Source organism: Gavialis gangeticus, unplaced genomic scaffold, assembly GCF_001723915.1.
Source record: "Gavialis gangeticus isolate Ggan-Ray unplaced genomic scaffold, GavGan_comp1, whole genome shotgun sequence".
Lineage (NCBI taxonomy): Eukaryota > Metazoa > Chordata > Crocodylia > Gavialidae > Gavialis > Gavialis gangeticus.
The window spans coordinates 11,219,271-11,245,807 of record NW_017728993.1 but is presented as its reverse complement, the minus strand read 5'-3'; the positions used below and the strand labels follow the sequence as shown (position 1 = coordinate 11,245,807).

Below are 26,537 nucleotides of genomic sequence, written 5' to 3'. Positions count from 1 at the left end.
CCTGAACCTGTTCAGCCTCCACAAGAGAAGGCTGAGGGGGATCTAGTGGCCTGTTATAAACTAGTCAGAGGGGACCAGCAGGCACTGGGGGAGTCCCTGTTCCCCTGAGCACTGCCAGGAGTGACTAGAAATAATGGTCACAAGTTGGCAGAGGGGAGATTCAGATTAGACATCAGGAGGCTCTACTTCACGGTGAGGGTGGCTAGGATCTGGAACCAACCTCCAAGTGAAGTGGTGCTGGCTCCGACCCTTTTTAAAATTTTTTTAAAAGGAGGCTGGATGAACACCTTGCCGGGGTCGTTTCACCCCAGTACTCTTTCCTGCCATGGCAGGGGGTCGGACTTGATGATCTGCTCAGGTCCCTTCCAACCCAACCGACTATGAAACTATGAAGATTGTGGTAGTCCAGGAATAAATTCTTCTGTGGAGTGTGGACTAGAGCACTGAGATGTTTGTGGGTGGGTATGGGGAAGGACTATTGGACACGGTGATGCAAAGACACTACGACAGCTGATTATGATCCCCCTTTATGCAAGTCTAATGCTTCACAAAGCATGTTGGGAATCTGAAAAAATGTAGGTGATGTGGGGGCATGATGTAGCAAGGATGCATGAAACTGCTTGCTGTGCAATTTTTGAAAGCCATGTTGAGCTCAGTGGGGAGTAAAATATAATCAACTTTTGAACAGCTATCAGCCTACTTGCACCTGAAAATGGAAATTTTCTCTATTGAAATAACCAAAAATAAAGTAAAATTTGAGGGAATGTAGAACTGAGGTACTGTTTGCTTGAAATCATATTATACAGAAAGCCTCTGTTAGGTACATGCTACCGCTCAAGGGCCTATTCTTCAAAATATGGTAGGGGATTTTAGATGAGGATACCGCCTTTCAAATGAAGAAAGTCAACGCTTTCTGCAAACCAAGTTAAAACATGTAGGAGACTTAGCTTGCAGTGTGTTACATGCTGCTATTTTCTACCAGGTTGATCTTTACAATTTTACACTGAAGTCACATGTTATTCATCTGCCATCCAGAACTATTTTAAGTTGCAATGCACTTCCATGCTGTACTTATATTCTAGCTGTTTCACATTCACGATTTTTAAAATCGCGGTCAGAACAATCTGACATCACTCTTTTCTGACCTGATCAGCTTCCCATAGGAATTGTGTGCACTGGTCATATTTGTCCAGAATAACTTTCTTTTGAATAAACGCATAAGGTTCAAAACCTTGCAATCCAATGAGCGAGGTCCCGCATGACTGGAAGAGGTAAAATATAGTGCCCATCTTTAAGAAAGGGAAGAAGGAGGGTCCAGGGAATTATAGACCAGTCAGCATGACCTTGATACTTGGAAAGATCAAGGTCATGGAACAAGAAGGAACCTAGTGTGAAGCTCCTACGGGAGAATAAAGTTATCAGAAACAGCCAGCATGGATTCAATAAGTTGCCTTCTGTGATAAGGTGACAGGCTCTGAAGATGGAAGGAGAGCAGTGGATATGATAAACCTTAATTTAGCGAGGATTTTGACACTGTCTCCCACAACATTTTCATTAACAAGCTAAGGAAATACAGACTAGACTAGATGCAAGTACTGTAAGGTGGCTACATAACTGTTTGGATCATCCTACTCAACAAGTAGTCATCAATGGCTCTATGTCTAGTTGGGAGGTGGTATCAAGTAGGGTTCCCCAGAGGTTTGCCCTGGGTCCAGTATTGTTCAATATTTTCATTAATGATTTGAATGATGAGTGCACAGTTAGCAAATTTAGGGATGACACCAATTTGGGTGGAGCTTTAGACCCCTCTGGAGTATAGCGCTAGGATCCAGACTCACCGAGGTAGATTGGAGGAAGGCCCACAATCGATCAGATGAAATTCAGTGAGGACAAGCACAAAGTTCTGTGCTTGGTATGGAATAATTGCATGCACAAATACAGACCATGGGATGGCATTGAAAGTGAAATCCTGGCTCTTTTTGAAAGCAGATGTTTTAGTCAGTGGACGCAAGATTTTGATATAAGTGGCATTGCACACCAGACTGTGCAAAATTAAGCAGCATTCTCCCTCTAAAAGGTATTTTGAAGTTCAGTGGCACTGTGCTGTCAGGGATCTGGCTTTACAGTATGAGTAGGATGTGTGTTCTCTTTTGTAAGGTAGAATGGTATTTTTGACATTCCTGAAGTTCCTAATTACTGGAGTTAATTTTGTATTTCTAGCATGGACAGAACATCTATTTTGCATTTCCCACTAGTGTCTGGTTGTGTTGTTTTTTTGTTTCATGCTTTATCCTGGCTTCCAGCATTTTTAGATACCCTTGTATGTGCAGTCTATTTATAGCACCTCTGGATGGTACCTGTTCAAAGTTAGATGCCAAAAACAACTGTTGCTACCCAACACATAAACAAACCTGGTGCTTTAGGAACATTTTTGGTTGCACAATAATGTGCACGAGGAACACCCTTTGCATTTCTTTTTTTCCTCTCATTTTTACTTATAATTTAGAAGTAAGAAATTGCTTGCTATCTGCAACCTCCCTGAAGTAAAACTGCTTCTCTGCTTTTCCTCTTGTGCTGTTATTGTCTAATGTATAAAGACCACTAGGTTCAAGGCTACAGTCTCTGTCAATTTTTCTCTGTTTGATTCAGCCAAGTACTGCTCACATGCTCAGTTATAAGCACAGGACTTGTCAGTGGAACTGCTTGTGCTTACAAATAAGCATGTGACTAAGTGCTTTCCTGGACCCTGGCCTCTTACTCCGGTCTTACCCAACCGTTTTCATTTACAGTCCTGAATATCTGTATTTAAATAGTCCCCAAAGGTTCTAACCCCACAGTATTGCATTTTATAGCAATGGCGCTAGAATAAAATCCACAAGCCTTTCTCATTCTAAACCCTCTGTAGTTATGCATTTTCCTAAGTCCTTCTCCGTTCAGCAAAAAATATAAAAATGCTTAAAGGAAAGTATCTGCTTGAAGTCAGTGGCTGAGCTGGCATCCAGGAAAGTCTCAGTATTCTCCCAATTCATGTTTTTTCTCCTGCTTCATATGCTTCTGGGTGCACGCATTTTTTTCATTAGAGGAAGGCAGAAAAGAAATGGCACTGTATTGAAATTAATATCAGACCTGGGTCTGAAAAGACTTTACTTCAGCCCTAAAACTTTTCCAAAAATCTCTAGCAGATATGTGGTTGCAATGCTTCCTTTCATATTTGTTGCTACCTGTACGGATGCAAAGTTGTAGCACGGTGTATGAACAAAAGCACCAGAGAAAGAAGTGCTCTTGATTGTAGAGCTGGAAGTCATAGAGGAGCACAGGTGGAGTGCTCTACATAGAATTGCTTCTGTGCATCTTTGTGCCGTCTTACAATCTCTTTGAACTGCTAATTTATTTCACCTACAAGTGTTTACAGAAGTCTGTTTTGCCCACAGGTGTATGGGCTTCTGGAGCTGCATCAACTTGTTTCTTTCCCAGAGTATCTTCAACTGCATATTTGGATGAAATCCTAGCCCCTTTGAAGCCAAAAAGGATTTGAGGGCCAGAGACTGCTTCCAGAGAATCAGAAAGAGAGAACTGAAGCTGAGGTACCCAAAGAGGGAAATGGTCATTTCCTAAACTATTTCTGATCTCATCTATATCAGTTTGCTCTTCCATCTTTTTTTAACTTCCTTCCCTATTTCTAATGTGCTGCGATCTATTCATTTTAAAACAGCAGACCAAGTTCTTCCTCTCTCCTCCACTTTTGTCTCCCAATAACTATGTCTAGTACTATATCACATACCAGAAAGTCATTCTGGTCTGTTAGGTCAGTATGTAATTAAGTCATTTCTTTGTATTTGGTATTCTTCTCTATGCCTGGGACAATGTCATGCTATCAGGTAAATATATAATTGGGCAATGTTTTACTAGCTGGTATTAGGTAGCAAATAAGTGAGTATTGTGTAGCTCCTGTTATACGATATATGCGAAGGGCATTATACTATTTACCTGATTAGTAGGCCTTTTGTGGCTCTGTTAGCATATTATGGTAATCACTTGGAAATTCACTATCTGCCAGGAGTTTCCACTCAATGCTATTGGAGATGCCATTGTGGCCTGCCTGTACATAGAAAGAGAAAGCAACTGGGGTATTTTGGGTACAACCACTGAATGGCAACTCCTGGCAATGGACATCTTGTTAATGGCAACCATTGTGTTTAGTTGAGATGCTATCTCCATGGTATGGATCCGTCTGGAAATGTCTTGGTGGTGTTTCTTAAGCCATAACTTAATTTCAGTACCCAACTTAAGCCCAATTTCAGTAGCTGCTTCATAGCTTGTCTTTGTGCAAAAATACTAATTGAAAAACCACAGGTGTCATATTCTACCCCTGATATTCTGTGGGTTCGGTGCCTGGCCATAACCTAGCTGCCTGGCCAGGCCTGCTGACTGTGAACATGTTCCTCTCCAGAGGAGAAAGGCCTGTCTGGCAATCACTAACTGGGGATTTTTTTAGTTATCTCCTACTCCTTCCCCCTAAACCTGGGATTCTGTTCCTGCCTCCCTATTCCCCATACACAAGTGAGGTGACTGGATGAGAGGAGCCTGACTCCCATGGTAAGGTAGGCGCCTAAATCACGTAAGTGCTTTCGAAACTTCTCCTGCAAGCCTCAACTTAGACATGTTAAAACCGATAAGAAATGTAAAGATATGGCTTGAAGTAAAATCAGATCTTTGAAGCAGGTTAATTAAATAATTTTCTTCCACCAACAGATGTTTTACTACCAGCCTTTGAATGTACTAATTGCCCCAAACAGCCTCCAGACATCTTGCATAAATCATTCTGTTATGCAAGGCTGGGGAAAGGCAGTGGGTCTCTGAGCTATCATAAGTAGGTTAACGTGAACATTTCACAACCAGCAGATGTGGATCTGCAGGCAGCTAGATGTTGATAAATTTTCCCCTACAAATGTTTTGTGTACCTGAAACACCATTAATACTTGTCAGTGGAAACTCAGGACCTCATTGGGCACCTTGGGCCAGATTTTGAGCTAGTGTAGAGTGACATCAGTTCCCAGCAGTTGAGTATTCAGCCTCAAGACATAAAGCTTTTCTTACTGAAGGCCTCGTTTTGGCTCAGAACGTACAGTTCATGGTTTTGGGCATCCATTTTAAGGTGTAATTAATTTTTCCATAACTAGGCAAAGCTTTTATAGAGGCTTCTCTCAATCCCAGGTAAAGGAGCACTTGTCCTTATCTCTTCACATATAATGTGGATTGTATTTACATACTAATTGCTAAATTGTGCCTTTACTTTTCTGTCTCTGTTTTTACAGTGTCCACCTGAATTAAAGCACCTGAATTAAATAGCAGATTTCATAGATTTCATAGACATTAGAGCTGGAATTGACCTCTGAAGTCATCAAGTCCAGCCCCCTACCCCAGGGGCAGGAAGTCAGCCGGGGTCATAGGATACCAGCAAGATAAACATCCAAATTTCTCTTGAAGGTGTTCAATGTGGCTGCTTGAACCACCTCCCCTGGCAATCTATTCCAGACCTTGGGGGCTCAGACAGTAAAGAAGTTCTTCCTCCAAGGTGTTAAATACTAACCGCTTGCTCACACAGGCCACATAAAGTACTGATAGCTTGGGTAGCAAAATGTGTAGTAGTGGGTAATTAATGAATAAAAACAAATTAACTTACAATTTTAAGAATGATTTATTTTCCCACCACTGTCCTAGCACCAGCTGTAAAAACCAGTCCCAGAGGAACCACCACAGAAGGAATGGAGAATTGGATCTGGGCCAGATGCAGAAGGCACTGTACAGAAGTGCCTGTCAAAGGGGTTTCCTCAGGAAGGTGATGTGGCAGGGGGATCTAGAGAGAAGGGTCGGCCCTGTTGCTTTCATTGTTACGTTAGGCTTCAAACTTAGACTCATAAAAATCATAAAAAATTAGGGGTGGAGGGGACCTCAGTCCAACCCACTGCTCAAAGCAGGACCATCCTCAACTAGATCATCCCAGCCAAGACTTTGTCTAGCTGAGTTTTGAAAACCTCCTAGGATGGAGCTTCCACCACCTCTCTGGGGAACCTGTTCCAGTGCTTTACTACCCTCCTAGTGAGAAAATTCTTCCTCATATCTAACCTAAACTTCCCTTGCTGCAACATGAGCCCATTGCTCCTTGTTCTTCTGAATGCGTCTGTGTGGCTTTCAACTGTTACATTTGGATGTCGCCAGGGATCCTGTCTTTGACTGACAAATGCAGTTATAAATGCAGATTGTTGTTCTTGTTCATGGGCATCACGTTCTCTATTTGTTGGGGAAGCTTGGAGCTCAATAGGCTGGGCTTGGGTTCCTGTTGACAGTCTGAGGTTTTCTAGGAAGGTGCAGTTAAATGAATGAAGAACCTCCTTATTGAAGGTTGAGCAGTGGGGGGGGTGGCCTGGAGTGTGGTCTGTTAGGACAGTGTTTCTCAACCTTTTAAGTACCAAGTACCCCCTAACTTCTGAAAATTTGAATAAGTAACCCAACATTCAGTTTTCCAGGGGATTTTATAGTTACTGACTAATGTGTACCATATGTTGGAAGAAGGGCTCGGTATATAGGGCTGTGATACGGCAGATGTCTGATCTGGCGTGGGTAGGGTTGCCACCATTTGCACCAGGGATGCACAACTGAAGTATGTACCTGGGCTAGAGGTGATGTCGACCAAAGCTAGGAGGGCTGAACACCAAATTATTACTGGGGAATTACATTTTTTAAATTGCACCAAATTTTTTGCCAGTTTTGAGGGCGAGAGAGAAGGGAAAAGAGGGCGAGAGAGAGAGTGTGTTGGGGTACTCATGTACCCCCTGCCTGTGTCTCGCATACCCCCAGGGGTACACATACCACAGGTTGAGAAACTATGTGTTAGGAAACATAGCAGAGACAGCTCGGGTGACTGCGTTTTATGTGCACCATATCCCTGGCCCTTTGGTTCACCCTTTTCCAAAACAGCCGACCAGATTCATTTCCCCCCCCTGTGATTAAAGCACCGTAATTGGTTACACTTGTCATTTTCCCTGTGCCATGGGCTTGGCAACTGTCAGTTGGCAAATTATTTTTTTAAAATACACCTGGTGTTAACACTGTAGAAAAAAATGCAAGTCTCTCTACAGAGACGCGTGGAACGCTGGAACTCAGCCTTAGCTACTGCTTCTTCTCTGTGTATAAATATATACATTTATGTAAATATATACAAATGTGCATGTTGTAAATTATAATGACAAGGAACCTCCACTGAAATAGAAGCCTTTCTGTGAAGCCTGTGGTTTGCTTATTCTTTCTGCACTGGCTTCTGCTTCTCACATCCTTCACAGGAACATCACCAACACTCGTGAGTCACTGTGCAGGCACTAAATGTCAAAGTTGAAATAAAGTTTACCGCCACGGTTGTGAATGTGAATGTGAATGTTACAAATGTGATCAGTGGTGTGTCACTCTTGTAGCATGGATGTCTGGTTAGGAAAGTTTTTTTTTTTTTTTTTTACCTCCGGGGGTAAAGGGAGGGAGGGATTGGGCCGAATGCATCTGTGTGGCTTTCAACTGTTACGTGTGGATGTTGCCAGGGATCCTGTCTTTGACTAACAAATGCAGTTAAAAGTTCAGATATGCAAGGTAAAGAGCCCTCCAAGCTAAGAGACATAGGGCACAAAGCCCTCCAGGCTCTGCTGCCATCTGATGATGTGCTATCCCACCCTGGAGCAAAGGTGAAAATGTTTGCATTATTCCCACAGGTTCCTGTAGGTGCAGTCAGCAATACGAAGTTCTTGTCATTGCTTGAAGGTATCCACAATCATTCTTTTTGGACAGTTTTTATTTCTGAGACAGCATGTAAACAGGAACCCCTATGGCAGTGGTTGTCAACCATGGGTACTTAAAAAGGTTGTAGCGGGTACGGGGTGCGGGGGGTGGCTCTTACCACTGCGTGCACCCTAGCAGAGACCTAGTGGGGATGTGCCTCCCAATCTGTGTGTGGGGCGGAGGCTGATGCCATTGCACACTGGGCTTTGCACACCACTGTACCTACCACCGCCGGGCTGCACTGTGCCCCCTGCCTGCCCGGCGGCAGGACGCATGTGGCATCACTCCACTCCTGGGGTAGCTGTAGCGGTGCGCACAGTGGCAGCCACCTCTGCACCATGCACAGATCGGGGGGGCATGCGCCCCCTAGGCTCCACCAGCAAGCAGTGGCAGGAGTCCCCCCCCACCCATTCCCCTCCCCGCCATGGCCCTGGATGAGCTGCCTGGCCTCCAATTGTCCAATGACCTGGCCCAGCCGGGGTCCCATTCACCTCAGCCCCTGCCCTTCTCTATGCCCCACTCCCTCCCTCACCATGGGGACCTTGATCTGCCCCCCCAATGGCCCTTTCCCCTCCCCCACAGACTCACCTGCTGGGGAGGGCAAGGGGGGGCATGCGCACACTCAACCCCCCAAATAATTTTAATATAAAGGGGTGCATGAGCTGAAACTTTGAGATGGAAGGGGTACGCTTGTTAGAAAAGGTTGAAAACCCCTGCCCTATGGGAACTGCATGATGCATGTTTCATTGATTATCCAGGGTCCTGGTACCACGTAGAGTCTGATGCTCTGCCAAGCCACTGCTCCAGAAGCTTTGTTTCTCCAGGTGGCACGCAAGAACTGCAGGAGAAAATTGTTATGCCCAGAGGCATGTGTGACTGGCTTCCCCATGGCGAGCTCTCCAAAACTTAATATGGAGAGTTAAAGGATTGCAGTTACAAATTTGGTTCTGCTCTCATGTAAGGAGGTATTAATGATAGCTCTAAGCACTTGCTCTGGCTCAGCTTTTGGCTCTAGTTTCAACTGTAGTCCTTTACTTGCACCTTATGACATTGAAAATAAAAGGAAGTTAATAAGTGAGTGTGGCTTCACAGGTGCCTATACTACACACTTGCCATGCTGGGCAGTGGCACATTCAAACATGCTGTGCTGCATTATGCATGCAACCACCTGACGTGCTGCAGGTAGGCTACATAGCACAGCTTAGAAAGTGCATTAGTCTGTTCATGGTGCTTTGCAAATGCAGCTACAATGCATCCAGTCTGGATGCATTGGCACAGTAATTTTGCGAGGTAGGCGTGGCTGTAGATTGGCCCGAGGACTGACAACTGGGTTTCTCTTCCTAGCTCTGGTACTGGCTTGTTGGTTGGGCTTCAGCGAGCCACTTCATCTCTCTGAACCTCCGTTTCCCTGAGAGTCAATGATATAAGCCCTTGCAGCGGGTTAACAGTTCGTATGACACAGTCCTTTATTTCCCTGGAGCCAACTGGTCCCATGGGAAACAGCCTAAGTCACAACCGGAGCATATACATAACCAATAAACAGTCAAATCCTCAGGCACCCAGTACAACATAATAAAGAATCACAGCAAACCCTGTAGTCTTTTTCCAGACCCTGGGAGAGTCCCTGTCTGTGGTGTAGCCCTTTGCCCTCTCCCTTGTCTTGTTCTCTAGTCTCCCCCCATCTCCCTTCCCCTGGGAGCTTTTAAATTCTTCTAGCCAGCCAATTGTTCTCATCAGCTAGCCCAGTCCTCCTAAGCAGGCTTGCAATTACCTGTGTACTGCCTGCAGCTGGGCTGCAGCCTGGCGGCATGAAGCCTGATACAACCCTCTTTTCTGAAGTTCTCCGAGGTTGGTGGCTGAAACCTGTTGTTTCAGTATGGGTGATACTTGGTTTTTAATAGTGGAATATAATACAAACATGAAAACCAAAAAGTAAATGTCAGTATAAGGGCCTGGATTCATCTCTCCTTAGGTTGGGAGCTCCAGGGAGCAGGAATCTGAAATGGCCAGGAATAATGGGCGCTACTGTAAATCAGACTAACTTCTTACAAATAATGGTTTCTGCGAGGGCAACTGTTGTTTTAGGAAGGGACTCATGAGTGTGAGTTGCTGGACACCCTTCTGGTCAATGCAAGTTGATGGGAATTCAACACCTTCCATGGAGACTGGCAGGGTCTTTTTTACTTGGGCCTGGCTCAAGAAAGAAAGAAAGAAAGAAAGAATCGTCGAGGAAGAAAACTTTTCTTATTTTTAAATCTTTTGTAGAACTCCATTTATAGAACCATATTTATAGGTTTTTGACATGCCCCCAGCTAACCTGCCTTGGTGCCCTTCTGCATAGTCAGGGTGATACGAGAGAACATAGTGGCTTCCCTTTAGGTGCCAGCTTTCCATTATATTGTTGGCACTTCAGCAAGGACGCGCTTGGTACATGACTCAGCTCTAGAGGTATGTATTGTCCTACATAAACGCTCAGTGCTGAAGCGGGTCCAATTGCATTAATTCCTGTTGCCTGCTTGCAATCTGAATGTTATCTTGGGGAAGAACACTTGTTCCCTGCAACTTTGCTGTTGCTTGGAATAATGCATCTATTTTGTCTTTCCTGCAGGAGTTGTTGTAGCAGGTAACAACTATGCATAGGCCATAGGAGAAGAATGAGTCTGCTAAAGGACTCAATTTAGCACAGGAAGGAGAGCCATACATTGTCTAATTAAAATATATTAGCCAAATTATTTGTACAAGACTGGGCAGCATTTTAATTCCACAAATTAGGGTCATTTTTTGAGATCACCACCCCAGAGGGCAGGTTTGGAAAAGGAGAGATATGTGTGGTGCTTGAATATGTGGAGAGAGATGGGAAACTGTGCATGCTATTGGAAACACGTTGTTTTGAATAAGTGGATGCTTTGGGGGTTTGGGATCTCAAATCTGACACAAGGTACTCTTCACCAATAGCTCACAGAAGAGAATGGCTCGATTCACCAGATTCAGATTTAGAGCCGAACTTTGCCAAAAATGGTTGGAGGGGCAGGGCATTGGGACTGGTGATCTAGGTCAGTTCGTCTCCCGTAAATGTATCGCTCTACTTCTCCGAGGTGCTTTAAAGTTTTCAGCCCACTCCCGGGGCGAAGTGAAGCCATGAGAAGCTTGAGATTTGGACATGGCACTTACCTTCTTTTTTTCTGCTTATGTTTTAATCTGTTTCTCATCAGACCCTAAAAATAACCACTTTTTTCCCAAAAGTTTGAAACTTGAAATCTCTCCAGACTCTATTGCTTTTGGATCTCCAACACTTGTGAGTCATATCTGCAGATTACATGAGTCAGATTTCAGTGGTCACCATCTCAAATTGGCCGTTTAAGGTGGAAACATTCACCATTAGCTAGCACTTTTTGTATATCCTTTGTGTGTGGGATTCTTCCTGCCTGCAGGATGCAGGGCCCTGTTTTTGATGGTCTCTCTCTGTGGGGGAGGGGGCTGGCCATTTAAGCAAAATCTGCACTGTCCTGGAGTTTGCTTGAGGGGTGATTAAATAAAAACATCCTCATTACAAAGAACTGAGCGCCAGGATTTCTGGTTTACCTCAACCAGTTCCAGAGAAAGGTAGGGATTCCTCTGGCACGGGCAGGGAGAGGAGTTTGAGCGGGGGTTGGCAAGTAGGATGGCAGTGGGCCAGGCTGGGTCTGCTGTGCAACAATGATGAGTGAGCATTGACAGCCACAAGTCGTGGGGAAGCATGCAGGTACCTCCCATTGCTGCCAGGAGTTTCTGTGGACGCTGGTACAGGATGCACTGGCCATGCGTAACATAACACAGGCACTGTATTTCCCAAAGCACTAGCAGGGCAGACTGTCATTTGCTAGGGCATATTTAGGGAAGAGAAACATTTTAGCTGTTGCAGCATGGCTGGTTTGTCCACTCAAAACCCCCAACCAGTTTTGTTCTATGGGCAAGTGGATATTAGGGCTAATCAGCAGTCCAAACTCCGAGAGAGAGAGGAAAAGTATGCCTCGCTGAAAACAGAAATGAAACCATGCCACTCCTTTACTGAGAGAGTGGCCTGTCTGTGCTGTTTTTAACGCTGTTTCAAAGTAGACAGAGGCACTGCTAATGCCGCTTGTCTGGGAGATGTATAAATGTAATATAAGACAGCCATTCAAAGGCTATTGCTGTCTTGCAAGTGATTTATGGGCCACAGGAAAGATTCTGGTGTGTCATGCTGCAGGGGGAAAAGAAAGTGGGACCGGGGTCATGAACAAAAAGGAATTTGCTTATCCAATTTCCGTCCCTTTCTCAATTTGATTGGAGCTCACAGTTGTCAGGCTGTGTTTAAGTCTAGTCTTTACCAACGCCTCCTTAACTGCGGAAGGTCAAAACCAATTATTGTTTTGCCTCCAGGGACTTTCCTCCTTCAGAGAGACCTTACAGTGGAGGGTCTTTAAACCCCTTTCCTTTGAATCAAGGCAGCAGAATCCATTTCCCAAGTTTTTTGGGGGGGGGTTGGGAGGGGAGGAGAGGATAGATTTATCAATAGCCTTGCAAAATAAAGCCCATATGGCTCAGGAAGCTTGAAATCTAATTCCTTTCAAGGACTTTTTCACTCTGAAGTTTAAATCTGTCATTATATTACAGCGGGAATGGAAAGCCCCTAGTTTTCCCAGGCTAGAGTTTTCCTCTGTTTTTTAACCCTCGAATACCTTGCGGATTCACATTTCAGCATGCCCGGGGTTTGGCATTATTTGGCGTTTTGGTATGCACGGCATGCCTTGAAGAGGAAGCACGGAGGGGAACGATGAGGGGCAGTACCTGGAGCTGTTTCACTCTGACATGTGTGTAACTAAATCGCTTTCCAGGGTTTCAGGACAGAAGAAGTAAGAGCTCTCTAAGACGCCTCCGTAGATTTTTCTTTTTCTTTCACTTTTATGATGAAGAATCCTTCTTCCAAAGTTTAAAGCGAGGGAACTCCAAACATCCCCTGGTAGCCCCATGTGCTGGTTTGCACAGATCTCTCTCAAAGGCAAGGGCAATGGACTGTGCACTCTTTATTGCGCTGGCAGTCAGCAGATGCCTCTCTGATTATTCTGGTAGACAGTGAAGGGGTTAACAATATTGCTTCTCTATGGTTCAAATCTGCCATTTGTTGTGGGGGAAATGAGCCACAGAGCAGAAGGAAAATAATCTGTTCTGGAACAGAAACTCCATCACTGGGGGGGCAGGGCTGAAGGGGAGTTAAGTACAGAAAACAATACCTTGGTATTTTAATTAGGCATTGTTATTACTAATGTCAGAATAAATGCTGAAACTGTAACACTAGATGCCAGATCCAGCTCATTCACGCACTTAAACACGGCAGTAAATAAATGTACCTGGATAGAGAGCTCTGTAGACTGCGTTATCAAGACTGTTTGTTCTTTGAAAAACAGCCTCTGGCGTGTGACACCAAAACAGATTTTTTTCCCCCCTGGTGCATAGAGATTTAAGGAAACTTAAAATAGATATACTACACTCCTGAAGGCTTAAAAGACTGTGTATATATAAGGTAGTTAGGATCTTACAGACTGAAGCTAGGGAAAGGGTCAGGAGACCAGGGTTTTCGTTCCTGCTCCGCTACTGACTGGCTGTGTGACCACGGACAAGTTGCTTAAACTCTGTGCCTAAGTTCATCCATCTTTCAGTCTTTCCCCATTCTGGCATGTTCCAGTTTGTGACTAGCTTATAAAGAGTAAACACACGACAATGGTTTCATAGTTAATCTTTGTTGTGGATTGCTATGACAGGTCAATCGCTTGCTTATAGCGAAGTCTTGCGAAGTACTGTTTCTATCTGGTACGTGCTTATAGCACACATTAAGCAGTTGTTAAATCTCCTTTAAACCATTTCCAAACTTGAATAGGAAGTGAGACTGAGATCATAACTGCTTGCCAGCCCTCGCAGAACCCCTCCCCCCTGAGATGAACCGATAAAAGGGGTAGTGAAAGTGGATGGGATTGTTTTGTTTTGTCCTGACGTTAGCCACCAGCCCTGAGCTCAGGTCCATGCAGATGTCACAGCTGTGACACGAGTGCTGAGCAATAAAGCGGCATGTTGACATTTCAATATTTGTAATGGCAGAAAATATTTTCCTCCTCTTACCCAAAGCAAGGAAGATGATGCACGCCAGTTAGTGACTTGATAGTCTCACCTAGGCAGAAAAGTACAGATAACACAGATTTCCTTCCAAGCTAGCAGGAGCCTGTGTCCCCAAGCAGGGGCTTTTCTTTTGACAAGGTGTCTCATGTATCCCTCGCTGCTTAAGCAGTCTGAATCAGCATGTCATCATGTGACTGTAGGAAGATACCGGTTTCAGCCGCTGAGTCACATGAATAACTGGAATAGTTCTTTAGAGCAGAATTAATTCCCAGAACCTCTTTAGGCATATACTAGCAGGCACATGTTTTACCCTCCAGCATTACTTTACAGCTTTATGATTTAGTGGAAAAGATGCAACCAATATTTGTAATTGTGATAAACCAGCTGACCTATAGAAACGGTCTTAAATCTTGCAGGTTTAGTGTTGCTTTGTTTTGCTGTTTTCAGGAAGATTGAAGAATAAGCCATAGCATTACAGGGTGATTAGGGTTAAGCTCAAATCAACTGTACAATGACTCAGAGACTGTGTTGCTTTCATACTAGTGTTGAGCAGGGAACAAAAAAGATTGTGTCGTTATTAAGTTAACTGTTGAATAACGGCTGATACGTGAAGCGTGGCCAATTAGATTGTCTGCGGTTCTCTTAAAGTATCTCGTCTGCCTTGGGTGCTATAGATGTAAAATAACAGCAACTTAAACAATAAGGATGCTTTGCTAGGTGTTCCAGAGATCCTGGCAAAGGGAAGACTTGAGATGCCCGAGGCAAGGCAGAGAGATTTGATCCTAAAGCCCAAATTTTGGTCCTAAATCTCCTGAAGGCTGCATGCATGTTAGAAGTGGCCTCAGCCAAGAGAGAGAAATGAAGGAAGGAAGAAGAAAGCTTACAGAAGATTCCCTGTCTGCTTCTGAAATGCCAGTTGAGTGTGCCCTAGCAGCTGGCATTCAGGGTAGCAAAGGAGAGTGAAAATACTTGTTTTTTTTTCCTTTCTTAAATAACCATTTTGCACATTCCTTTAGCCTGGGGGTAAGAGTCAGGTAGCCACAGAGGTGAATATAATCACGGGTACTGCTGTTTCTGCCTGTTACTCTGGGATACATCATAAATGAATGTGGGATTACGGCAGAGCTGATAGAGGAGCCATCATGCACATGGCCTGTATCTCTACCTTGTCTCTATGGGCTGAAGGCAGGGCAGGGTAGCACCTTGGGGCATCCTCACAAATGGGAACATGCGTTTCCCTGGGGACAACTAGCAGCAGCCCATATTTGTGCCACTACTAGTTGTCCCTGAGCACGCTCCTGCACATGTGCTCTGGCATGTGGCAGATTGCCTCGGGTGGGGTAGGGGAGGCTGGAGCCAGCCCCCAGGCTGGCCCCAGAAGCCTTACCTAGGGTCCTGGGGGCATCCCAGGCTGCAGCAGCAAGGGGAGCCTGCCCGGCAGCCAGAATGTGGCTCTGGCCGGTCAGGCTTTAGTTTCAGGCAGCTCATGCTACATCCACATGCGCCACCCCACTTTTTTCTGCTGCAGTTTTTTTTAGATACCAGAATTTCCCAGTATCTAATGTTGCCCCCACACTGCAAATATGCAGCATGGCAAACAGAATCACAAGTGGTACGTGCATTTCATGGCACCTCAAAAGGCTCTGAGGCACTGGAAACTGTACCTTCCCACTCATGGGGATATAGCCTTAGGGACCAACTCATTCAGAGAGACAGACGCTTTTGTAGGCGACATCCTGTATTGCATTGGATGCCTCTCTGAAGCAGATAGTCTCTAAGGGCCTTAGCACAGGTCATAAAATTGGCCTTGAAAGTGGCTTAAATACCCTTTTGCACCGCTTTAATGGTGCTGCCGTTTACGCTGTCGGCCGCATGTTGCACTTTAAAACACCTCCGAGATGTTTTATTTTGCTACGTCCCAAAGTCATTTAGTTTGCTACCTAACAAAGTGCAACAGCCCTGTCCAAGCAGCCTCCACTGGAGAGAGAAAAAAAAGTGGTGAACCTGATCTTTTTTTTTTCTCCCCACCTTTCCCCAGAGTTCACCTGCCTGCCTGAGCTGCATGGGGGCCTGGTGCTTCCCTGTGCACTTGCTGGGGTGGGGTGGGGAGAGGAGGGTCGGTGAAGTTGTAGTACCCCCCGGGACCGCCTGAACCAGATGCCTGCAGGTGGGTGCTGCAGCCACCATGGAGGGAAGCCCCAGTCTTCCTCCCCACCACCGCCCTCCCAAAGCTCAGGGATCACTTGGCCTGTCGGGAGTTCACCCCCCCACCGCCGGAGGGGCAGGTAAGGATCAGGACCTACCCTTGTGTACATGCCACAGCAGTTTACTTCGGTTTAATTCTCCCTAAATTGAAACAGTGTTTTTAAAAACCCATGGCTTCGATTTAGGGAGAATTAAACCAAAGTAAACCCCTGTGGCGTATACAAGCGTTAGTGCTCTCCTACCCTGCCCTCTGACTGACTTCAGACTAACACAGCTAACTACCTCTGTCAATCCAGGGGCTAAGGAACTAAGAGGCATAAATAATGCAACCTTTCCTCTAAACATGGATGCAGTTATCCTTCAGGCACCCTGTTTTCCATTCTTCTGTGGAATCAACTGTTTTTCCTTAGTGAAGAAATCTCGCTCCAGTGGATTGAGACTCATAGAGACACAGGGCTGGAAGGGACCTCAAGTGGTCACCTAGTCGAACCCTATGCCTGAGGTAGGATCATCCCCCTCCAAACTGTCCTATACAAATCTATTGTCTAATCTCTTTGCAAAACTACACAGTCAAACCTGACACATCCCAAGAGATAAACACCCAAACCTGCCACAGGTAAAGCAGGGGGTCTACTGCAGCCAACATCCTGCTGCTGCAAGGGTCATCAAAATACGCTCGAGAGATCCCAGGAAGAGAGCTGTATCTCCTGTTACAGAGGAAGGCAGAATGCCCCCAGACACTGTACCAATCTGAAATTCCTTCCCGGCCCCAAATTATGGTGATCGGTCTGGCCCTGAGCAGAGGGACAAGACTTAGCTAGGAACCTCTGGGTCTAAGTCTCAGCACACCCCAGTCAAAATCCCAAGCTTGGGCTGCAACCAACAACCAGTGCCTCTGAGGGAGGCTTAAAAACAGCCTGACACATAGCAGTAGGAAGGGAAAAATTCATTCCCAGCCCCATGTAGCAACCAGCAAAGAAGAAAAGAACAACACACTCCCAGATAACTATCTAGCAGTGCAGGACACGGGATGGATCACCATGCTACCGCTTCTCTTCCTGCATTACAATAGGTTCTGCTTCACGAGACATTTTGCACACCCTTCCTATGACCAATACTGGTCTCTGTCCCAGTCCCTTACATGCTGCCCTGGCAAAAGCAATGAAATGATGTCCTGGAGACTTCCTAGATATAAAGAGCTCTACCCGTGCCTTTTGTGCAGTCCTGCACCTGTCACTGACAGTCACCTCAACCATTCTCATCACTTCCACTGTCTTCTCCGCTTTTGGCTTATCTTCCTTTCACACTATTAGGATCCTACCGTGGCCTTTGTGTTATTCAGAGTTGTTATCTGAATAGCAGAAAAACCTCTCCGCTATTTGACCTCAAACCTGCTTCAGCAACTGTCAGTCTTAAAAAGCCAATAACCAGAAAGGAACACACATCTGAAAAGTTTGATGTCATTGGGAAATCCTGAATTGAAGAAATAGCAGTGGAAGAAGGCCAGCGTTTTTAAATTTGGATGCCTAGTGTTTGCATTCTTTGGGTGTAAGGGCATAATCTTTCACTGGGCTTTGTCCTGAGTGAGCACGCACTACAAACAATTAGCATTTGGGATCTGACATCTGCTTCTTGTTTTGATGGCAAACTAGCAAGGGCTTAATTTTGTCATTTCAGTCAGAAATGCAGTAAACAGTTGAGTGACCATGGAAACCACATACAGTTTTTTCCTGTTTCTTTTTCTACTCATGTAGAGAATTCATTGCTAGTGAATGAAGCCAGTTTGGCAGCCCAAGAAACTAGTCTTCAGTTTACCCACAGGACAGGGGAAGCATAATCAAAAGCAACGTATGTACCATGCATCGCTTTGCTGAAGGACATGGTCCCTGTTCAGGAGTGGGATGCTAGTGTCATTTCTCATTTGCTGAGGGCAGCAGTTAATACCAATTTTAATTGCGATATGGACCCCAGGAGTAGAACCGGCACTGCCAAACCAATATGACAGATTACAGTTTCTTTGACAGAAATCTGCTAACCTTTTGTCTACCACTGGAGCCTATGGCTGCTCCGGTAAAACAGTCTGGAACCTCCATTCAGATCCATGTAATAGTAGAACAGGGCATGTGAGCTGGTAGCACTGGAGGGGTTTGAAGTCTCTGTGTTGTGTTCATATAGTACCTAGAATTGGACAGTCTTGATCTGTTAGTAGACTCCTAACTGCAGCGCAATTAATAAATAATTGAAATGCTGCTCTGAATGAGACAGGTCAGCATACTATTATATGCAAAACTGTATCACAATCTGTTTGTGCAGTATATTGGTTTAGGAGACACGATGTTCCACAGGATTGTGTAAAGTAATAATAACTTCAAGTCCTGTTCAGAACAGGATGCAGGTCATAGTTTCATAGTTGGTTGGGGCGGAAGGGACCTAAGTAGGTCATCAAGTCCGACCCCCTGCCATGGGCAGGAAGGGATGCTGGGGTCAAATGACCCCGGCTAGGTGATGGTCTAGCTTCCATTTGAAGACCCCCAGGGTAGGAGCGAGCACCACTTCCCTTGGTGGCTCCTAGCCACCCTGACCACGAAGTAGTGCCTTTGGATGTCTAGTCTGAAACTATGAAACCCTGAAAAACAGTCAACTCACTGTGTTTTGCATACTCTTAATAAGGCAAAACTGCAATCCCTATATTGAAACATTTCTAGAGTTTGGAGAGTTCAACATCTGAACTTGGTTTTTAAATGTCTTATGTTACTGAAGAGCTTCCTTTCTTCTGGGATAAACCAAAACCCCAGAATGGACAACTCTTTAAAGCTGAAAATCTGGATCCAGATCCAAATCTCTTTAACAGTTCCTGGCTACCACCAGATTACCAAGCATGTCCTGCAGAGGCCCCACGTTACTTGGTACCTTCTTTTTATCCCCTATGTATTTAAAAAAGGACTTCTTGTTATCCTTGATCCAGGTCGCTAGTCCCAGTTCCATCTCCACCTTAACCTTCCTCACAGCCCCCGTACAATCTTGAGCAATGGAGGTATACTCCTCCTTGGTGAGGGCTCCTCCCTTCCATTGGGTGTATGCCTCCTTTTTGGCTTTGAGATGTTCCTGGATGCTTTTGGTGAGCCATGGGGGCTTTTGAGCACTCCTTTCCCCCTTTGATCCATGTGGGGATTGTCACCCTTTGGGCTTCAAGGATTGTCTCCTTAAGGAACGACCACTCTTCCTGGACTCCCAACTCCCTTCCCCCCCGGGACCTCAGTGCCTCCCTGACTAATCTCCTTACCTCATTGAAATCTGCCCTCCTGAAGTCCAGGGCTGATGCCTTGCTGCAGGCCTTTGACACCCTGCGCTAGATGGTGAATCCCAGCAGGCAATGATCGCTATCGCCCAGGTGGTCAAGCACCCACAGTCCCCTCACCAGGTCATCGCCTGTGGTCAGGACCAGGTCCAACAGGGCATTTCCCCTGGTGGGACTGTGCACCTCCTGGGTTAGATGGAGGTCCTGTAATTTGGCTGGGAACCTATATGAGCAGTCAGACCTGGCTGACTGCTCTTCCCAGCAGATGCCTGGATAGTTTAGGTCACCCACGATGACCACATCCTTTGACTTAACTGCCTCCGCGAGCTGACCAGAGAATTTCCTGTCCAGTTTTTCCCCCTGGTTAGGTGGCCAATAGTAGACCTCCACCGCTAGGTCCCTTCCCCCCCCCCCGACCCCGTGGTATTCTGTCCCAGAGCTCCTCAGTCTGCCCTACCTCAGACCTGGTGCTGCTTGCTTAGGATGCCTCTTGCTCTTTGACGTAGAGCGCCACACCCCCACCTTTCCTATAGCCCTTAATGTTTACCACCCAGTTGTGCGTTGGATCCCACCAAGTTTCAGTGAGCGCCACTATGTCTGGGTTTGTGTTAGCTAGCAGGAGGACAAGTTCCTCCTCCTCGTTCCCCATACTACGGACATTAGTGTAGAGGTATTAAAGGCCTCCTGAGGGTGTATGCGCCTCCCCCCAATCCTAGCACTATCCAGGCCCCTATCTCTTACCCAGGTATTTCTTGTGGTCATCGCCTGTCTTGTGGTTTGGTGTTCCGTGGTTCCCTTGGTCCTCTTCCTCCCCCGACGAGCCTAGTTTAAAGCCCGCCCGACATATTCTGTGCAGTCACACAAAATCACCAATTAATAAATTTGATATATAGCATCTGTAACAAGTGGGTGTCCCAGGGCCAGTCAAATCGTTGGCCCTCCCACTTGCTTCCAGGCAAACCACTCGCCTACCTTTTCTGCCTTGTCTTGATATTAATAGTTTGAAAAAATTTCGGTAAGGCAGGAGGCTGCCCATTTACTTGCCCTGGTAACAAGGGCCTTACACACAACTCTGACCTCCCCTTATTGTGTCCCATGCCTCACACATGTTTCTCCAGCTAGCTAACACTGGGACCCAAGCTCTGGGGTCTTGCATGGGACTCTCACTCCCTACCAGAGCTCGTGGTCCCAGAGTCCTCATGCTGGGTTTTTACCTAATCATATTCTGGCCTTCAAGCCTGACCCCAGGCCTCCAAGGCTGCACCCTGGGTCCCAAGCCCCTCCGTGGGCCTCCAACCCTGCACACTGGACCTCCAAGCCCCACCCCAGGTCTCCAAGCCCCACCCCGGGCCTCTGTACCCTCATGCTGGGCCCAGGGCTCCAAGCCCTGTCCCATGCCCCCCTGGGCTATCACTTATCCTGTCACCTGGGATCTTCTCTACTAGCTCCCCCAGGCTCAGGCCCCACCCCCCTGGAGCCTTACTCCTGGCTCTCTACAGCAGCCTCAGGGCTCATGGCAAGCTTGGGTACTGCTCCAGGTCCCTCCACTGACCTCAGCCCTGCCCCAGAACTCCCATGAGTCTGGGCTGCCCCTGCTTGATTTCAACCAACCAGGGATATGGGGTCTGGGATTAGAAGGCACTCCATACTCACCTTTCACCAGAGAGGTAACTGGCCTGGCACTTCTGGAGGGCTGTCCTGCCATGGACAGTCCCACCAAACTACCCTTTCCCAGCAGGGTGCAGTTTCAAGTTATACCCAGGACCACGGGGCCTCCTCCTTCCCTATAACCCCATCCCTTACCTCCAAGACATTGAGCAGCAGCTCTGCTGATGATGTCTCTCTGGCTGCTGGCAGCAAACTGCTGCCTCCGCTGTTCAGGGCCCGGCTCTTTTAGGGAATAGCTGGGTCCTGTTCCCCAATCAGGCAGTGGTGCCTAATTGGGATTGCAAGCAGCTGCAGGCTGCCTTGCTGCTGCTCAGGCCCCTGCAAATAATAGAGCACCCTGTGCTCTGTTATCATCTCATTTTGAAATGGCATGCTTTTAAATAATAAGTTGTCAAAAATTCTTGTGAGAGGACCAATGGAAGTCTTTTAATTGATGGCTTTGGGTGAGGCCTATAACATACACAAACTTCTGTGGCACACAACTCCCACACAAAGTAGACTCCTGTTAAAATCCGTGAGAGTTTAGGTTGCCTTCCAGGAGTTGCTCAGCACTTTGCAAGCCTGGCCTAATATTGTTTAGAAACTACATGGCCTGGGTCTCTAGACAGGGATTCCAGTATGAGTGTGAGATTTTTGCCATGAATATCAGTAGGAGGCAGATTGGGCATCAAAGTATGCACCCACTGTGTACTATTAAAGCCAAAGTGAAGCATTCTTTCTTCCTGATTTCCCCCCTTGCTTTTTCTTCCTGACCCAGAAAGAAAATTCATGGCAAAATTGTAACGTGAGTTTGGAGCCACAGTGTTCAGGAAGAGGAGTTGGGGGCAAGTCTGCAAAAGCAAGGCCTCATTGAATCCTGGAAGGAGTAGGGCTGGTGTGCATTCTAGGAAAGTCCTTTAGGATGGAATAGAGAGTGAAATGGCTCCATCCTGCAGCTGACATAGCTCTACTGGCAAAACCCACTATGTGGAGACAGGTCTGCCAAAGATGACTTCTGCTGATAAGAGCTTTTGCCATTTAGGTGACCTGGTGTAGCTCTGAGAACAGAACAACTCTTGCTGGTAGAGCTGTCTCTACAATCAGTAGCCTGGAGCCATAGCATTGTCCTAATAGATAAAGCAACAGCAGCCCCTAGCATAGGCAAGCCTTGTTCTTTGTGGTGTGCTTTGAAACTCTTTGGCATGTCTACACATATGATTCATGTGCATAAATAAACTGCAGAGCTTATTGTTTTGCTCCTGGGTATATAGTTTGAATGCGTGTCTGGGAGCAAAAAAACTCTGGAGCATTTTGCTCTGGAGTTTATTTATGAGCAGCACATAGAGCCCAGTTGAAGCAGCCCTGAGCTAGCAGGCTGACCCCCTGGGCTGCTCCCTGCCATCTATTTTACAAGTATTACCCTGCTGTGGAGTTTATTAGTTTCATGCACTCTAATAGGGGTGCATGTGTAGATGCCAAGACACTTACAATTAATTAGTCAACTGCGCAGTAAACTTCTCATGTAGATGCACCTTTTAGGAGTCAAATTCAGAGGTAGTGATTCAATTCTTAATGGTATAATTCCACTGAGAATTTATATGGGTAAAGATTGAGAAAAGATAGTGTAACAAGTGCTAAAGGACCTCAAGACTTAGCTGCACAGATTTGGAAAGGATTTTTATTGCCACATACAAATTTTCTGGGTGCATTTTAAATCTTTTTTTCCCTTAGATATTTAAAAGCCAGGGCTGGGATTTTCAGAGAAGCTTAAGAGAATTTGATACTAAGTTCTGATAAAATTCCCATGGGATTTGGGCACCTCACTTCTTTGCACTCTTCAGAGAGTAAAGATTTTGTACAGTGCTGTTTTGTCAAGTGATGCAGATCAGGCCACAAAGCTAGCAAATTCCTGTCTTCTCCTAAGAGCAGGTTGACTAACTGCTTGCAGGCAGCTTTTGAAAATCATCTTCTCCTACTAGTTTCAGCTTTATTGGCATCTTTTGCTGAAAAGGAGATCACCACACCCACACCTTGCTATAGAATAGAAAGCACTTGCCTTGCAACATCCAACTGACAAAGAGAGGGAGTATTTTTCCAGAAAAGAATATTTTAGCCCCCAAGATCAACAATTAAAGAAACAAAACATCTAGTAGAGAGGTGGTGAGTGAGGCAGTCTGCATCTGATGACTACAATAATTTAGTTGGTGGTACATGGCCAACTTTAGAGATGCTGATGCAAAATAACTTGTAGGGTAAAATTCGCAAAGGGACTTGGGTGGCGCAATGTGCAAAAGGTGGGTATCGCCACCATCAGGCACTGACCTCAGTGTCCTTGGACATGCTCTGAGCACGTCCATTGTATCAATTCCAAGCAGCCTTAGGCAGAACATGCATTTAGTTCATCCAAGATGATAGCATCTCTGGGCATGCACAGTTGCTACATTTTAGGTACTAAAGTTGGGTTTTGCCAGAAAACGCAGGCCCCAAGAAGATCTTGGAAGCCTAAACAGTTTGCTCAGTATTTCTGTGAATCACTCATTTGGACTTTGGTAACATCCTGTTTTAGGCACTTAAATTCCTTCTTGAATCTCACCACAGTCTATGGGCTCCTATACACGTGCAAGGAAGCTGCTCCAGGGCACTGTAATTACAGCATGTCGGAGCAGACTCAATCAACTGTGTCTGCTAGAGCGTGGTATTTGCCGCACCCCAGCAGACTCCAGCGTCATGTGTATCAGTGTCCCTGCACTGAAAAATGGCAGTGGGCACTTTAAACTAAAGCTTAATTGATGAGTTTTAGTTCAAAGCACCCCGCCGCCATTTTTCAGCACAGGGACCATGATACACATGATGCTCCAGGCTCTTTAATTAGCACAGCTCTCGGAGCCCACTTCCCAGAGCATGTCTATAAATGCCCAATATTATCACAGTGTTCAAAGGCCAAGTTGCCTATAGTGTCTCACTACTTATAAAGCCAAATCCCAACCTAGGTTTAAACAGTCATACAAGTCATAGATGCCCTGCTTAGGTGAATCAGAAGTTGTTATGAGGAGAAGGAGGTATGGCAAGGATGTGCATTTTTTTCCATGAATTAGGTCTGCAGCTATTGACTGCACTCCAAACAGCTCTTTGTGCTATTCAGTTTTCTGTTTCTTTATTATCCATGTTGATGTCAATCTTTATCCCAAGGATCCAGAGTGGCACAGGGGGAAGGGGTCAGAAAAACATCTAACTTTGTGTTTCTCCAACTTTGTGTTTACCTTTTAGAAACATAAGCCAAAGATATTCGTGTTAGGCTGCTTGGCTCATTCAGGGCCTTGCCACAGGTTACACTGAGCACATGTTAACCGCACTTAAAAAGTTAGCGTCGGAGCATTCGAGCAGTAAAGCCATGCTAAGTGCACTGCAACAGAGCAAAGTTAGGACTTTTCTAGCTAGGAGTATTATCCAACGCGTGTGGAGCTAACGTCAGACTGCTGCAAAGAAGCAATACGATCAGGAGCCTGGTGAGGTGTTGAAGGTGGGAGAGATAATCAACCCCTACAGCCCTCTGGAGTCTTCAAGGGCCTGATGTTTAGGACAAGTTTTATTTGGCTCATAGATAGCATGGCCATGTGACTGAGCAGAAAACTTTCTATCTTATAGTAATGCTTACTCCAATCTAAATAAAACACATCTTAAGTGTAACGTGTGACAAGGCCTCATGTGACAAACATGTGACAAGACCAGTCAGCTTACTTACCCCAGTTATTTGCTTCTTGAACTGGGAGGCAATTGACTGGTATTTGATGGCCATGTTGATGGTATTGGTCACGCTGAAGCACTCAACAGAGAAAGCCATATGAAGTTGCCATCTTCCATCTCGAAGCATAGCCTGTTGTTTGACTGTAGAGAAGTCATCCAGACTATGGAAAATCCAGCAAACCACTGACTTCGAATATCCTTCTCTGGAAAAGTATCTTTGATTCATTCTATAGCAACAGAAATCAGAGGATGGGTAGCAAACCTTGATGCCCTTTAATGTTGCTTTTCAAGCTGGCATACAAAAGGAGACTCTAACCACAGGGATGCTGAAGAGGAAATACTATGATATGTAGAAGGTCAGATTAGTCAGAGGCATAGACTCTACCTCTGAGAGCATGGCAGTGTGGGCAGCCATGAACGTGATTTGTGCCTGCTTCCCTTGCCAGATTCAGGAGAGGTATTCATGATGGCAAAGCCTATTCTGTAAATGCTGCACTGGCCAGGATTTGCAAGGCTGCCTAGTACAAAACTGCCGTGGTACATGGGGCTCTGTTGCATTCAGAAAAAGATAAAAAGGCGTTTATAAAAAAGATAACCAAATGGTGCTGCTAGCAAACAAACATTGAACAACCACAGAGCACTTCAAAACTTGTATTTCCCATTTCTCAGCCAATGCTGTTTATGTAGAGGACTTCTGGGTACATTTTATAATCAGACCTGCTGAGTGCTGCAGGTTTACAGTGCAGGGCAACACAGACCTGACACATTAAGTGGGACCATTTTGCATCCATTGGTCTTGATGTGTCATTACTTCAGTCTGCCAAACAGATGCACAGGTGTGATTTTGTTCCTCAGTTGAAAATGGCACAATGAAGCTGTGAAACACAAAAACAGCCAGGCCTGAGAGAACCTCAAAGAAAAAAGAAAATATTAACAGCGATAATGCACTAAGAACAGCAGGAGATTTGACCCAAGTGCAATTGTGGGGAATCAAATGGTAAATATGACTAATACAAAGCATTTGACGCAGTACTATCTCTAAGTGAAAAACACTTCCCATGCATTTCTTGTGACACCTCTTTGGTTAAATATATCGTGCATACATTCAGTATGTAAAATGTGTTGATAAAATTGTTCCAATTGTAAAATAATAGGAGTATGTCAGAAAGCTAGATGTGTTATGAATAATACTAGATAAGTTACAAATAGTGATGACTATGGAGCCAATGGGAATACTCCCACATGTACAAATTATCCAGTATGAGTAAGTGTTGTAGACTGACAGCCGTAGTGCTTTAAATCTTCAAAAAGACTGTACAAATACTAATCCTTGCAACCACTCGGAAAAGTAATGCTTAGGCTCCTGCTCTGCAGTCAGGGTCAGCTCCGTAAGGCTACGGGAGGCCTGGCCCTGCCCTGCCTTGCAGCCCTTAAATGCACTGACCCAGTTACTACTAATCAAGGCCGGCTGACCCCAGCCCCTTCCCTCTGGTTGGTTTTAGAGCTCATCCAGCACCTGACTCTTGCTGTACAACACACTGGTCTTTAGTGTCTGAACAGTTTCTGTCCCAGCAACATCTCTGGCTTGCCTGGTTCTTGACCCTGCCTTCTGCTTGCTCCTAGATTTTGGCCTGTGGATTCTCCCTGCAGACTTGTTTCCTGACCCCATTTTGACTTATTCTTGGACTTT

General features: G+C 45.6%; 1 protein-coding gene across 4 annotated transcripts in view; it reads left to right on the top strand.

Moving 5' to 3' along the window:
• FGGY (FGGY carbohydrate kinase domain containing) overlaps positions 1–26,537 on the top strand; it is a 520,775-nt gene that overhangs the window by 183,327 nt on the left and 310,911 nt on the right. For all 4 annotated transcript variants that reach the window (XM_019501213.1, XM_019501212.1, XM_019501214.1 and 1 more), the window contains one exon: positions 3,432–3,584. The gene's annotated coding sequence lies outside the window, so the exon portion shown is untranslated. The remainder of the gene's footprint in view (positions 1–3,431; positions 3,585–26,537) is intronic.